This window comes from Ambystoma mexicanum, chromosome 7p, assembly GCF_040938575.1.
Source record: "Ambystoma mexicanum isolate Mex_15411 chromosome 7p, UKY_AmexF1_1, whole genome shotgun sequence".
Taxonomy (NCBI): domain Eukaryota; kingdom Metazoa; phylum Chordata; class Amphibia; order Caudata; family Ambystomatidae; genus Ambystoma; species Ambystoma mexicanum.
Window position 1 is genome coordinate 227,152,265 of NC_090939.1, and position 16,719 is coordinate 227,168,983.

Here is a 16,719-nt window from a genome sequence, read left to right on the forward strand (position 1 = left end):
GTTCCATCAGCGCTGAAATAGTCTTAAAAATACCTTAATCTGCCTCTCGAGACATGGGGTATTGTTTTGCTAGAGGCAAAATTTCTCCTGGTTTCAACTTTATCTTAACCTCCCCTAACCCCTCCAATAGGCCTACGTCATAAGGGCCTGTAGTCCATAAAGCACATGGAACTTTTTCTAAGTCCTCGTCAAAAAATGCTGGATGCTGTCGCATTATCACCATTCGCTGTGGGATCTCTCTTTTCTCTATTCTGATTCAATATGTAATACTCATTTCAAATATCACTTCATCATCTAATGGGTCATCTCTAAGCATGTCTTCGTCAGTGATGTCATTCAATCTGCACCCTTCCCCAATGGCAATCACTGTTCTCCATGGCCTGCCCTCATCATCTGTTCCTTCGAGCATTGCCATTGCCCCTCGCACTATGGCTGCATCTAACTCTATGGGACTAGTCAGTTCCCCCCTATTCATCCATAGGTATCTGGAGTCTAAATAAAAATATGTCAGGTATCCTCATAATTCTTCCCACTAAGCCAGGTAGCCATGTTAACAGAATGCTCACCCCATAAAGAAAAACCTCTGGCTCCATTGGGACTCCTCGCAGAGCCATTTGCCCTGTAAATGCCAATATAAATTTGACCACATTCACATAATGTATCCCTTGAGTAGAGCACACTATGCATTCATCAGTGAAAGAAATCATCATGTTAAGCTTCGTCATTAATTCTCGTCCCAGAATGTTAACCGGTGTCTGCCGTGAATACAATAATGGAACAGACATGTCACTCTCTCCTATGGAGACTGGTAATTTGTCAGTAAAATGAACTCAACTCGTAGCTCCAGAGTATACCTGAGCATTCATGGCAATTCCCGACATTGGGTATTTTCCCTTTCGGATACATGAGCGAGTTGCACCCATGTCTACTAAAAAAGAAAAAAATGTGCCTCCTATCGTCACATCAACCCTTGGTTCCTCTTGGGGGTCTGGTATCACTGATAGTACTGAACACATCAAGTCACCCTGTGAGCTTTCCTATTGTGGATACATATACCCGTACCTGTGAAAGGACTTTCCCCCACCACAGTGACACCCCCTACTCTAGGAGTCAATAATTGTCCTGTGTTTGCATTCTGCTGTATCTGAATGGGTGCATGCTGTGACTGCCCTTGCAGTGGATTCAACAATACTTGCTGTGGTTGCTGTGTCTGTTGAATTTACAGCGTTTGTGCCTGATACACTGTCTGATCTTCGGCAAACCCATTCCTAGCTTGTGAGCTATATGCTGGTGGATAAGCTGTCCCCCCTCTTTTTTCCATTTTGGACATACCATTGGCACCCACATACACACGCTTTGTGCCCATGCCATCCCACATGTCCAACATATGGAGGATCCCTACTAAATAGTCCCTGTGATTGAATCCTACTTGCGCATTTTTCTCATTCTGCACATTTTGAAACCCACCTTCTTTATTCTTATAACCACCCCTTCCTCTATAGCCCATTCCTCTGCCTCGTGGCACAAATCCATTCAATCCTTGGTCCATCTGGCACTGATTATTTGCCTGTGATGTACCCACTGCTTGCTGTATCACCAGTCCTTCTCCACTTGTCAACACCGTCCCTTCTACAGCGTATTTTGCCAATTTCTTCTGAACTAATTTGGCTTCCTCAATTTTTCTAGCATCTTCCTTCTTCCTATTTTTCTCCTGTAACTGCTGGCAGTGCCGGCAGTGATGCACTATAGTCAACTTTATTTCTGTCCATGGCTTCGTTTCCATTCCCACTACTTTCTTTAGTTGCCTCTGTACCTGCCCGGGCAACCCTTGACATAAAATGTGGTAAAATACTGTCACTGTTTTTCCCCATAGCTCGTGAGTTTCAAGAGTCCAGCATTCCTGAATACTTTGAATGTAAGCAAGCAGATCCTCATCTTCTTTCATTTTACATAACACAATTGTCTGATGTGTCAGGATACTGCACCCTGAGAGCTCTCCAGACATCTGCTTTACAATTATCAAATGGTGCTCCATCATCTGCTGTGTTTTGTGCCGTGACACTCGAATAACCTGCTCTCATCCAAATGTCATCAGCTCTTTCCCCAAGAATGGCTGCTAGGAGACCCTTAATGTCCCCTATTGCCAAAATATTTCCCCTGTCATTTTTTCTAGCTCATAGATCAATTTTCCCACACCTGTCGTTAAACTGGGGAGTCTGCATCTTAAATTATCCTTGTCCATCTATGGCCATGGAATATACTGTGGTCTTGCTCCTTCCTTTCACAATAAAGGAAACTGTGTGAACCCCAATCCGCAATCAGCTCCCATTGTCTGCCTATCCATAGTGGGGACAATGGTTCCTGATCCCTTCTACCTGGCAATGACCTTAATTTGTTCACATATGGCGGTGACTCTTCCTTCTCGCTATGTGATCGTCCTTTAGGATGCTCTGGATACCCATGGGATCTGGTATCCTAATTTTAGGCTGCTCTAGATCAGACCATCCTACTTCCTTGTCTGTCTGCAGGCATCCCTCAGGTGCGCATGCACTTCCTCCCTCCTCCCCACGGAAGGATTCTCTCTCTCTTCATATCTAGCCCCCAACTGGTATGACTCTCGTCTCCTTCATCCTTATTTAAAGTCAATCGGTCTAAGGGCAATGCCTTATGCTTGAGACTGAATGGGTCTCACCCTCTGTTTCATGATTGGAGGGCCAGGGAGTGATATCCTTTCCCTAGGCTCCCCGATTTACTACCTTCCCTTAAGTCTTGATATGCTTTATCGATCCTATCTCTAATGCTCCCTATATCAACATTCTCTTCCAGGGCTACCCTAGATGGCTCTGGCATTGCCTCCTTTAATGGAATAAACTCCTCTATATTGCCCATTGTATTACTCGATTTGGTTCCATTAGTTCTTTTTTAATGCAGTGAATATCATGCTCCTGCTGTCTCCTTTTTTGTTCCAATTCACATCTAGTTCTCTTCTCTTTCTCGTGTCCTAACTCTTTCCTCTTCTGGTCTTTTCTCCTCTCTTCTTTCCCCGCTCTTCATTCTTCTTCTTCCCTTCGTCTTTGCATCTTTTTATCCCTTAATTTCTGCGCTTCCTCCTCTTCTCTCTTCCTTTCTTGCCTGTCTCGTTCTTTGGTTCATCTCTGCCTGTTGTCATACTTTCTTTGCTTCTCCGGCCTTTCTTCCTTCACTGCTCTTCTTGATACATCTGTTCTTGCCATTGTCTGCTCTTTCTCCTGTGTTCATCTTGTGTTCGTCTTGCTTCATTCTCTTTTCTTATTCCCTGTCTTTTCTGTCTTGCTCTTCTTGAGCTTCCCTTTGCCTGACTGGCTCAATATTTTTCCCATCTAGCTTGAGTAATATCGGTCCTCCCATCCATTCGTTCTGCACGAAAATTATCTTGCCAACTCTATCCTTTTCTCCTTTCCATCTCTTAATCTCTCCTTCTATGGCTGTTGCCTCATTCGATCGCTCACTTTTCTCCTCTTTGTTCTGTAAGATCTTAAAGATCTCCTCCTTTCTCTTAGTCTCTTCTGGGTATCATCACTGCTGTAAGCAGGCAGTTCGTTTATCGGATTATTGTACCCTGTCGCCGATTTTAGTTCCTTTAACGGCTACAATCCTATGTATTCTGTACTACTGCTGTTTACTTCAGGCGACACAAGGGGAGCAGAAGGCTCGACACCTTTCTCCATGCACTGAGTAAGCATCCACTCCTCAGGTGGTAGATCCTCTCTCTCTTCTTGGTACATTTTCCAGAGCTCTAAAATACCTAACCTCTTCTCCAATTTCTGCATGCAGCATGCAAGTATGTGATCATTTGATGCAATACCGCTTTTGACAGCGATCCCCCTTGTGCCCATGGCATGAACATGTCATCTGCTGTGCCCTTTACCCACTCTGCACTGTACTGTTTGAGCTTAGGCATATGTTTTGGCAATGCCTTACATAAATGCATCAGTGGAGTATCATCAACCATTGTGACAGGTCTCAATTGACTGTCAATACTTACCAGTGTTTACCCAAATACATTTACAAAAGCAACAAATATGATCGCGCTCCAACACTTGCCGCTCAAAACCTCTATTTTTTCAATAATCTCAATTTACCTCTGGGTCGGCACTGACAAGTGCCCTAAAGAGGTAAATAACCTCTTAGCTTTAATTACAACCTTTACACAACTTATTTGTGGTGCTCTTCGACACCCTCTTTTCAATACAAAACACACAAACAAACAAACGAGTTGACCTTTTTACATTTAAACCATGGTACTCATCCTCTTCATCTTGCCCCTATAATACTCTGATTAGCGTTTAGGTCATCACCTAACATGAACCTGTTCTAGCGCCACCTATTTTACCCCGAATGGGGTATGAGATGACCTCTTCTGAACTCCCTTGAGTTAGGACTCTCGGGCTTTCTTCTCTTTCCACTTATTTATACTTAAAAACGCTCTTCGTTATTTTTATAATCAACCCGAATACTTTTCTAAACAACCTGTTACTTATCTAAACTAACACAATCCCATCCCCTCAGTTTGCCATTCTCCTCAGTCTACTCACCATCACTCATTCAGCTCGAGGTCTTCTGTATCGTCTCCATCCTCCCTTCGAACACTATTGCCTTCTGTGCGCAAAGTGCCTGTGGAAACCAGGAGGGATTTCATCAAAGAGGGACCCGTCCCACTGTCTCGATTTTCTTGCATGAATTCTATGTCGAGCCGCTCTCCACAGAAAACCTCACAATCTTCTGGCTTGATCCAAAACGCTAGAGTCCTACTAGTTGATGGATTTTAAACCATCCTATCTCTGCTACCGCGTGAACCGTTATGGCCTTTGTAAATGATGTACCGCATCATTAGATGGATGGGGATGTAGAATAACTCTTACACCAAATAATAAAACTGACTCAGAAGTTGGCAAAGTAATCTGTTTTATTCTCACTTGTCTAAAACAGGGAGTACAACAGACATCAATGGACGTCACACAGAATAATCTCGAAGCATCACATGAAAAAATACATTTATATACTGAAAATTAGTCATTCATGACGTCATACTACGTGGCATACAAAGAACACCTACTTGGCATTGTGATAGGTCTAAGGGGAACATCTAGGTATACTTTCTGTAAGGGATTGGATTGTGATTGGATGTCTATAATCAAGTGGACAACTTAGGCCCACCACTAGGGCAAGCCATCTTCATATCTATAGAAGGGAGTGCAAGCAAGTTCTTATCTTCAAGTTTCAGTGCTGCATGCCCAATTTCTATTTCCATCTACCCCATGTGACAGGAGACTGTGTTTTAGCTCCTTTTTCGTATTTAATAATCTTAAATGAATAAAACTTGGCACTCATGGTGTCTTTTCTTCGCATCTTAACAGGGGCTCATCTTGCTTCTCACATACTTTGTATCTTTTAAAGATAGATAACCAATTCTTGGCTGCCCCAACCCTTGACACTGGGCCAGACGGCCTTCTCGATTATTCCACGATCTTCCGCTGTTTTTCTCTGTTGCGCCACACTTCCTGCCCTTCTCTTCATGGGTTCTGGCTTGCTAAAGTGCGACATTGAATATCCAGATTCTATATAATGGCATCTATATAATAGCATCTACATTATGGCAACATCGCCTGCAGTCCATTCTCTATGTATAGCCAGCCTTTACGGTTCCTTAGTCTACTTGCATTGCTGCATCTGTACAGTTATAAAATGGCTTGTATTTTCTTCAGTGCTCTTTGCACATGCAATCTTCATTTCGTACATAAAAGATTACTCAATTCGCTGTTGGTATCAAGGCCTGTGGGGGGACCAAAAGAGGGACGGCATCAGTGATGGTTGTACATGCATCATACATACAATGGTATTAGTGCAGTTGTACACATTTGATGACTTGCTGTTCTACAGTTGTGGCATACATGTTGCTTGCCATATGGTGGGGTTGTTCAGGCATACGTTAGGTTCACACATGTGTGAGGTGGTGTATGCTGTGTGACATGCCTTTGTGTTGTGGACTGCATGCAGTGTGACACATGCCGTTTCCCTATTTGTGGTGTGTGTCTCAGGTATGGCATTGGCATGCTGGATGCTTGTGAATGTGACAGTGCTGGGGACGGCATCTAGGCAGGGATGTGTCCATGTGTGTGTAATGGCCCATGCATTGCCTCATGGCACGGTCACATTGGTGGACCATCATCATACTTTGCATTACTGTGTTTTCTTTGGACACTCACCTCCATCTGCCAATGACGATGGTCCACGTACCATATGTCCCACTCCTTCTATGGACTCCATTCCGATGGTGCTGACGCAGGTTTCTTCCCAGTGGCTGAGTTTAATGGGTGAGTTTGAGCCACCGCCAGTAGCCAGACTCCGGCCCCATTTAGCAGACAAAATATTGCGCACTCTGAGGCACAGGTCGTCCCAGCATTTTCTAACGTCCTTTACAGTGCGGGGGTGGTGCCAACCGGACTGACTTTGTGGGCCACTAGCTCCCATACCTCTTTCTTTTTGAGCTGTGCAGCTCTCTTCAGGTCTGAGGCAAAGAACACGTCTGTATTCTCTGCCAGAGAGTCAGCCAGCATGTTAAGTTCATCCTCGGAGAACCGCTCCTTCCGCTGCCGGGATGCCCCTTTCTTTATGGCCTTTGGCATAGTGCTGGTGGTGTAGATGCTGATCTGATTGTTGGTTTGAGGCTCCAGGTCCTGTATCTCGAGGATGGCAATGGATTGTGTTTTTCAAGATGGCCGCCGTGCCATTTCCCATTCCGGCGCAAGGACGTTACTTCCGGTTCCGGTATTAGCGGCCTACTGCCGGGCCCTCTAATGCCAGGCCCGCTAATGCCGGCCCCGTTATTTAGGGGTGGGCGGGGCCGGAAGAGGGGTCAGCGCTCTCCATGATGCTGCTAAGGGATGTTTTTGGGTCTTTTGCAGCAAGCCGGTACTGTCAATACCGGCATGTCGCTACGCGCGTGCACACATACTCGTAATCGGCTTCTGTTAGCAGTGTCAGTGATACCCAGACCCGGTATTGCCTCCATGCCGGTAAAAACTGATTTTTACTGCGAATCTTGTAATGACCTCCATTGTCTCTACTAGTAAGATTTCTAAACATGAGAAAGAAACTAATTGGTTGACAAAGAGACAGACCCAGAGAATTTTTACACATGCAGCTAATGTAAAGTTTGTGCTTTTGCAATCCCCACTCAACAATTTAGATATAAAAACTCCATAATTTGGAATATATAACATGAAATGGCCTATATCACCAATACTTTAGTGTATGCAATTCTCTGTCCTTGTGCTCTCACCTACATTAGATCTACTTTTTGTTTTTTGAAAACACAGAATTTACAACATTACTGGGCCATTAAAAATAATGATGCCAATTATTAATTGACGATACATTTTCCAGACAAACACAAGAGTTACCGGACATGCATGTCTTTTCCTGGACTAGCTCATGTACCTGAACATATGAAAAAACACAACCATACTTGGAGACTATGTCATTTGGAATCCAGGCTAATAATTGACTTTGAAACTTTGACTCCTCATGGTCACAATATGAACAGCGAATTACATGTATTTTATAAAGACCTGTTTGATATATTTACATGTAGTTTATTTTCTGATTTTTCTCCTTTTTGACATTTTGATATATTGTTTGTGTCTTTTGTTTTCTCTGGGTGTATATGTGCTGTATCTTTTGTAAGATACGCCCACTTGCACTTGATCTCTTTTCTTCTTGACATGGGATTTGTATTACCATTGGTGGCAGTGGACTACTTCCCTTGATCTCTTGATACACCTGTTAGATCACAATATGACATCCTTTTTAACATTTGTAATGTCTCTTTTCGTACTTTTTTATGCACTAGCACTTTGGGGTAAACATTTTTAATAATGCTGCTGCTGAACCTCTAATTAGCTTTTCTCAAAGTTAGAGTAAAGGAACTGTATCAAACGCCATGCATCTCTCTTTCAAATTATTTGAATTATTTCCCTACCCCTAGCATCCTCCCACTCCCTGTACCCATTTGCACCCACCCCCTGGGCTTCTTCCTAAAACCCAACATCAGACACTCTCTGCTGTCCCTGGGGTGCATTTGTCTTCTGCCTTCTGTGTGAGACAGTAAGGTTTCCATACATTTCTCTGCACCCTGAAATGTGATTGTAAGTTGGTTGTGGAGGAATCAATGGACTGCGGTGAGAAGCATGCCGCTTGTATGACAGATTCGACTGATATTTTGAAAACAGAACATTTGTCACACCCCTCCCCCCACCCAGACAGATTGGGAGGGATTTGTTATGAAATTAAAAAGTTATTGAGAAAGCAAAAAACGCTGTTTTTGGCCTACTCCAATACATTTCCCCATAGAGAAAAAAGTGCACATTTCTGCATTGAGCACAGCAAAACTGCTGGATGGAAATGGACCAGGTACAAAATAACTGGGCCACGAAGCATTGATTCCGTTTCTGGGAGGGGTCGGGGTTAATCAGTCTAGTAATTGTTAAAATATGTGACAGAGAAGGGGTGCCCGCTTGCCCCAAAATCATAACTATATCACAAATGGTGCTTTGCAGCAGAGAGGCTTTTCAGAAATGAAACAGCCACCATTTCTTTTTGTTTGATGCGCGAGATAACCAGGGTTATAACAGGTATAACCGGGCTTAGCAGAAAACAAAAAGTGGAAAAAATACCATTTGGAAGAGGAAAAAGGATTTAATGGCATCAGGTTAGAGGTGGGGAGGGGGAAGGATGGCACCAGAAGAAATTGGGGATTTGTGTGGTGGGGTGCTGGTGTCCAAGTTCAGAGCACAAACATGTTCGCATACGTGGGGTTATACTGGGGATAACCACGGTTATAGTAGAAAATGGATCGGGAATGAAAGTGCGTCACACAAAACTACGAGTGCTTGGGGAATGGGAGAGGGCTAGAGAAGGAAAGAGGACTTGGGTGAGTTCCTGGGAGAGCAGGGAAGACGTTTGGATTTTGCACGTTTTCTACAGATAACCGTGGTTATTTGCTTTGCGGGCGTTTACAGATGACCGGGGTTATTTGTAGTCCATTGCTAATATAACCGCGGTAAAAAGAGAAAAAGAGAGAGTTAAAAATATGAGATTAATATAAACAAAAATGTGGAATTTTACAGCTAGAGTGAGGTGTGGGTAATGGGTGTGGCCGATGGAAATGACTATTGGGTTAATTTAACAAACAAATGGTGCAAATTGGAAAGTGGACATGGTTTAAGGCTGTGGCTAGTAGGCCCCAATGAAACCTATTGGGGCAACATGTCAAGACATTGAATATGGAAAGAGAACATGACCAGCTAAACTCAATGTGTTTCTCGTTGTAAAGCCCATAAGCAGATACATATTATAAGAGAAGAAATTGACAATGACATACAAAATGTAATTATGGGCGACATCAACAGGAGTGCATGGGGTTAAGCTGGCTGTGACTTCCCCCACATCCACTGAATTTCAAGTTTTTGTTTGCGTTAAATCTGTGCAACTTAACTGCACCCTACCTAAGATTTTTTCAGTGAATATAAATATATATATATATATATATATATATATATATATATATATATAGCCACCTGTGACTATATGATGATGACCACCTGTGACCACCTGTGATGTTGCTTCCGCTTTGTTCAGTGAAAATATCAATGCCAAGAAAGTAATACAACAGGTACAAGGTACGCAAACCAAGACACTACAGCAATCTATGGCAACTTTGGAAAAACTACACAAAAAAGAAACAAACAAATGGTGGGAAATAAAATCCCTACAAAACTACATTGACAACAAACGGATCCCAAGGGGCTTAAGAATTCTAACAATTCCAAGTTATGAAGACCCGGATCCCCAGATGTTACAGGAATGGGGGGATGCCACTAATGAATGTTCTTTCAAAATGCTAACGACTTTAGTAAAATACGCCAAAAGTGACAGATTGAAAGCCCTTAATGAAATTGAGGCCCTTGAAACAATGGTTTATACAGGAGCTGAATCTAACACAGCTAAAGAGTTAAAAATACAAATGGATAAAAATGTCAGCAAATACGAAGAGGAAATAAAAGAGAGAAAACAGAGGAAGTTTCTCCGTGATAAAGAAGACTATGCTAGTGGAAGGATCTATACCTTTTCTAAAAAATATGATACAGTTAGAAAAGGATTACAGAGTCAAAAGGAAAATCCTATACCGACAATTACAGATGCAGATTCAGAAACAGAAATAAGTGCAGGCTCATCAACCGATACTTCAACCTCGAGCAGTACCAACGAACCTCTTCCCAAATTAAATTTTTTAGAAGAAATGAAACTCCTACATCAAGTAGGGAAAAATACGCAAGGCAGGAATCAGCCAAGATACACAAGAGGAAGAAAAGACGGGGGACCAGAGGCCAATCCAAAAAAAAGAGGACAGTCAGAAACCCGGCCGACACGCTCTGGCAAAGCCAAAAAACAGAAGCAGTAATGTCAACTCAAAACCCACAAGTCATTAATTTATCAGAGAAGATATTAACTGATGTAGAAATTAATATCTTGTCAAAGGGGCTGTCATTCTGTCCAACATCAAACTTCGACTATGCCCAATGTAGAGTGGATGTGCACCTGTTTATCAGAAAAATCAGATTGGCAAAATTTTTTGCCAATACAAGCTACAATGAAAGGTCGAGCATAATGGAACTAGAAGTACCATCAGAATTAACCATTAAAGACATACCTACTCTATGTACTTTAACCTCATTACAAGAAGAAAAAGAATTTGCGGTAAGACCAGTATCACAAGAGCCTGAATGGAGCATCAATGTACCGGAGGATCTATCCACTAATATACCGGCACCAAGTCTTTTAAGGAAAAAATCAAAATTTATTCCTCCAAACAATAATATGACATACATAGACCTTTTTGAAGACTTTGTCATAGACGATTTAAAAAAACTGGCCTCCGTTAATCAAAAACTGAACCACAATGTGACCTCAGACGAACGGACAGCAATAAACAATTTGAAACAAGATAAATCAATTGTCATTCGTCCCTCAGATAAGGGAGGAAACATTGTAATTCTAAATTCAAGTGATTATAAACGGGAGGCCATGCGTCAACTTAATCAAATCAACAACTATGAAAAACTACCTGCGAACCCATATAAAATGTATAAAACAGAATATGATTTGAAACTATCCAACTGGCAAGCAATGGGCTTATTAACCCAACAAGAAGTGACATTCTTATCAAAAGACTTTCCCATTTTACCAATCATACATTTCATTCCTAAGATCCACAAAGGTATGAAAAAACCGCCGGGTAGACCGATAGTCGCATCAATTGACTCCCTGCTCGAAAATACATCGAAATATCTGGACCATTTTCTTTTTCCATTTGTTCAAACTCTGCCCTCCTACATCAAGGATACGTCAGATTTCCTCCAGCAGATTGACCAAATACCATGGAAACCAGGATATTTACTCATAACTTTAGATGTTGTGTCACTGTACACGTGTATTGAACATCAAGAAGGCATGGAAGCTGCCAGAAGATATCTATCTACCAGATCTCTTAGTTTTAGAGACCACTCTCAGATGTTACTGGACATGCTCCTTTACTGTCTTACCCATAATGCCTTCATGTTTGATGGACTACATTACAAGCAATTGTGTGGTACAGCTATGGGTACTACAGTGGCACCAACATATGCAAACCTATTCATGGGCAACTGGGAAGCTAGTCTGCTGGCTGATGAAACAATGCATCGACATACCAACAAAGTAGCTTTATGGCGTCGCTACATCGACGATCTGTTCATAATATGGGAGGGCAGTGAAACTGAATGGATGTGTTTTTTCAACACCTTGAATGCGCAGAATAGTAGTCTTAAATTCACCCAATATCATGATCCAACAGAAGTGGTATTTCTGGATATCAAAATTAAAATCAAAGATGGAGTGATTACCACGGAAACATACCGAAAACCAACTAGTACCAATTCTCTACTCCATGCAGATAGTGCACACCCAAGATGCCTCAAAAACAGTATACCATACGGTGAATTTCTACGCATGAAAAGGAATTGCAGTGAGAGTGAAATATTTCAAGAAAATGCAATCAGAACAGCGGCCAACTTTGTAGCAAGAGGCTACAAGAAGTCAACAATCAATAGCGCATTTAACCAGTGTGCTAAACAAACCAGAGGGGCTATCCTAAGAAAAAACAAAGAAAAAAGCCAATTGGAACAACAGGATACAGACATTGACAATATAAGATTTATTACAACTTATAACAATGGAGCCAGAGAAATCCAAAAAATTATAGGCAAACATTGGTCCATACTAAAGAAAGATTTGGACATTAAAAAGCACATCCAACCAAATGCAAGTGTGACATTTAGGAAAGCCAAATCACTACAATCAGAATTGTCGCCAAGTCTTTATATTACTCCTGTTCAATCTACAACACAGTGGCTAGCAAGCAACCAAAATGGGTTTTACAAATGCACTAAGTGCAAAGCTTGCAAATACGGGATTTCTCTCAAACATTACATACACCCTCGGACAAAGAGAAAGATAGTGATAAATAAACACATTACTTGCTCTACGTCTTACGTAGTGTACGTAATCACATGTGACTGTAATCTCTGGTACATCGGAAGCACAAAGTTGGAAATGAAACTGCGTGTGTTGCAACATCTTCGAGCCATCAAAAATAAAGATCCATCTTACCCTCTCGCAAAACATTTTGAAGAAAAGCACAATGGGGATATATCATCTTTTAAATATTTCGGAATAGATAGAATATCCCCACATCCGAGAGGGGGAAACCGGGAAAGAAAATTGCGACAAACAGAATGTAAATACATTGTTGATTACCACACCAAAAACCCGGGAGGTCACAACAAAGATGAAGAACTCTACACCTTTGTGGGGGAATAGAACTTTCTAGGAATGACCTGTGTTGATTGAATTTCTTTTCATAGACTGTGTATATGTATTCATAACATCCTTTCTTGGATAAGATATTTAGTTTTAAATAAGCATCAATGTTTGCATATAACTTTGCAAAACAAATGGTTTTGATAATAATTTTTTAAGAAGCTTCCTCAAATATAGTGTGATATATGTGACAAATTACAGATCTCCAGTTTTAACATTTAACATTTATGAGTCCAAGTTTTAAACATCTTTGCATTTTATATTAACATAGACCCTGGAAATATGACGAACAAAATATAATCAATGCAAGAGTATACTCTGATAAGATATTACACCTAGAAGTGAATAGCCACATAGTGGGACCGATCTATTATTAGGGATTTTTTACATTAAAATGCTAAGAGGGAGATCTAATTGATTTTATGCAATTTTATCATCATTGTCCATCAAAAGAAAAATTTGAATGAAAATTGAGTATTAATTGTATGCCATATCAATTGTAAGCACTATGCACTTTATTGAGGCGGTTATGGAAAATAGTATTCACTATTATCAATTTGTTTCTTTCCTTTCACCAAAATAACAACATAACAGCCCATCAATTCAAGAACATATTCATCCTTATAGCATATATTCATACATAAATGATGGAGGCTAATTAACAATGGTGTAAAAAAAAATATACGAGAAATCACAAAAGTACTTTTAACTTTTAGCATCGTGCACTTTAAGCACAATGCACTTTAAGGCCATAAAACATGATGCACTTTGCAGTCATGCCAGCTATGTAGAGTGTGCGTATAAATCGCTCTAAATCTTTAGCACTGTGCATTTTAAGCACTATGCACTTTCAAGTCAAGCCTAAGTAGTATACACCTTATAGCTTTTTGATAAAACAAAATTATCAAAATGCTATTTGACTTTTAGCACTGTGCACTTTAAAACACAAGGCACTTTAAGGCCCTATGCACTTTATGATTATGACATCAGTGCGTAATTATATGCAAAATTATATTATTGCTCTCAATCCCTAGTACTGTACATTTTAAGCACTGTGCACTTTAAAGTTGAAGTTCAGTTCTAGTAGTATATACCTTATGGCCTTAAAAAAGCACTAAGTATTACATGGCTGATATAATCCATAAGTGAATAACAATGGAAAAATGGGGACCAAATATGGCCAAACCCAATTTAGGTATTTAAAACTAAACATTCTATGTTAACAATATGGCAATAATGTGTAGAAAGTCCCCGTATATGATCGGTTCTCATAGATGGCCATTAGGAATCCACAACAATAGAAATAGCAATAAGAGGAGGTGTTTTAAATAAAATCAGATGCTCCTGCGAATTTAAATAAAAATAACCGAAGTATATGACTTAGATTTGATTTAAATTGTAATTACAGCCATGTTCAGCTTTCGTTTTCAAAGAGAAGAGATTTCTCTTTTCTCTGAAATCATTAAACAATTGAAATGATTTTAACATAAGATGTATGAGGGAGCTGAGAACATACATTGTAAAGAAACATTTCCAACATGGCACCCATATTAACCAGGCTCAATGCAATATATCTCTTCAAATGAAAGTGAAGAGGGACTACAACATCAGAAAAATGTTAAAAGGAGATACCTGTTTTCTATGTTTACAATCCGACGAAGCCCGGAAGGGTGAAACGCGTAATTGTTTGTTCTCTCCTGAAACTGCTTGTCCACCGTGTTTCTAAAGCAAAATAAAGGACGTATGATGGAGATCCTCTTTTGCATCTGGTGCATTTCTATTGTGGGAGAAGAGTGCCGCCTAAAAAGCTTTGATTAGCTTTTTCTTTTTTGTTTTTCTTTCCTCGATATATATATATATATATATATATATATATATATATATATATATATATATATATATATATATATATATATATAGTCACAGGTGGCCTTAATAACACACAAACCCTTAGAGACTGTGCGGTGTGACTTACTCTATCTGAGGGTTAGTTCTAATAGATTGTGAGGGTTGTGACTTCCAGCAACTGAAGCAACAATCTATTGCTTTCCTTTCATCCAAGTATGTACCTCCACCTCTCTCAATACCTCTCACCTCCTCTTTCAGCTCTCCTTTGTCCAACTCCACCAACCTTCTCTCTCCCCTCCTATGTCTTCTTTCTCTTTTCCTTTGGATCTCTCTCTCTCTCTCTCTAGCACCTGCCTCCCCCCTCTCTTGGTACTCCTTCCTGTCGAGTCTACTACTACTCTCCTCTCCCCTCTCCACTCCACTAATACCCTCCCCTCTCCACTACTACTCTCCCCTTTCCACTCCACCACTTCTCCACCCAACCTTGTACCCAGTACCTCTCCTTTCACTTTCTCAGTCAACTTCCACTCACCCTCTACTTTTTCAATAACACTGTCATTCATCCTTCTTACATTCACACACACACCACACTGTACCACTTGCTCTCACCAACAAATAAATGATCTTTTCTGTAAATTGCTTCAATACTCCTGTCCACAATCCTCCCTCATTCCGGTCTCTTGGTCTGCCACCTCCTCCTCCTCTAACCTCACCCAAACAACCCACAACTTCCTGCTTCCTGCCGCTGGCTTTATCCGCCCCATCATTCTTCCATTGTTCCTCTACCCAGGGACTATCTTGTTCTGTCTTCCCCACACAGGAGGAATTAAACATTTTAACATGCATAAAAAGGGGGATAACTGTGTTGTATAGTGCTTGATGTGTGTGAGTGGCCTGAGAGAATGTTGTTATGTCATGGTGGAATGTATGGATGCAAGTTCATGTCAAGGTTCCAGTTCAGTCAGCTTGGGACTGGTCAGCCTGGGTGATGGGACCCAGTGGTTCTCTCCATAACAACTTGAAATAAACTACAATAAAGCTTGATTTAAGGAACTTACAAGAAAGCATAAGAAGTGGCTTTATTACAAACCCCCAACCCCTTTTCCCTGACGGGTCTGCCATGCTAGAGTTATGGTGGCCTGTGTTGAAAAATCTCCCCTTTTGCGTCAGGGAGCTGTGCCATATCTGAGCCCGAGGTAGGTTTTAGAGTCTCAAAGGGTTTAATGCTGGGGATCACCTCTGTGGCATTTTGGAAGCAGTCCATGGTAGGATGTCCTGCCGCATTACCTTATATTACCTTTTAATATATCTAAATTGTGGTTCAGACAACATATTGACAAGAATACAAGTTGGCAATAAATCACTTTGAAAGAATCCCGCAGAGCACCCACATTGGATATGCAGCAGATATTCTTTGGGCTCCTGCTCCAACATATCTTCAACGCTCTTATGCCCATAGTACATGCTGTTGAATCCCTATCTATCCCTACAATGTGTGTGCTCCGCTAGAATGACACCAATCAGCATCATCACAAATGAATCATTCCGCGGATATGTTCAATGATACTCTGAGCTCCAGGGAATAATACCTTTTGAGGCGCAGGAAACGTTATATCCTAGAAAAGGATCTTTGCTGTGAAGAATTGATTTGCCCGCACCCCCGAATGGACCAGCAAATATCTGTGGGTCAAGCCTTTCCAAAATCAGGGACCCACAGAAATGTGAGCATCCGTCAGGGGAATGAGCATTGTTGAACTGCCCTCAACCAACTTTCTGGTCTATTCTTATTGGCCCCTGAGACACTCTTCCTCCTCCTTCCTCTTACCAGGTGCCCCCTTCAAAAATGGCCCCCATGCGAAAACGATCTTGGCTGCCGTGGGCACCATGGCTATTCACATATTTTATCAATTGGTA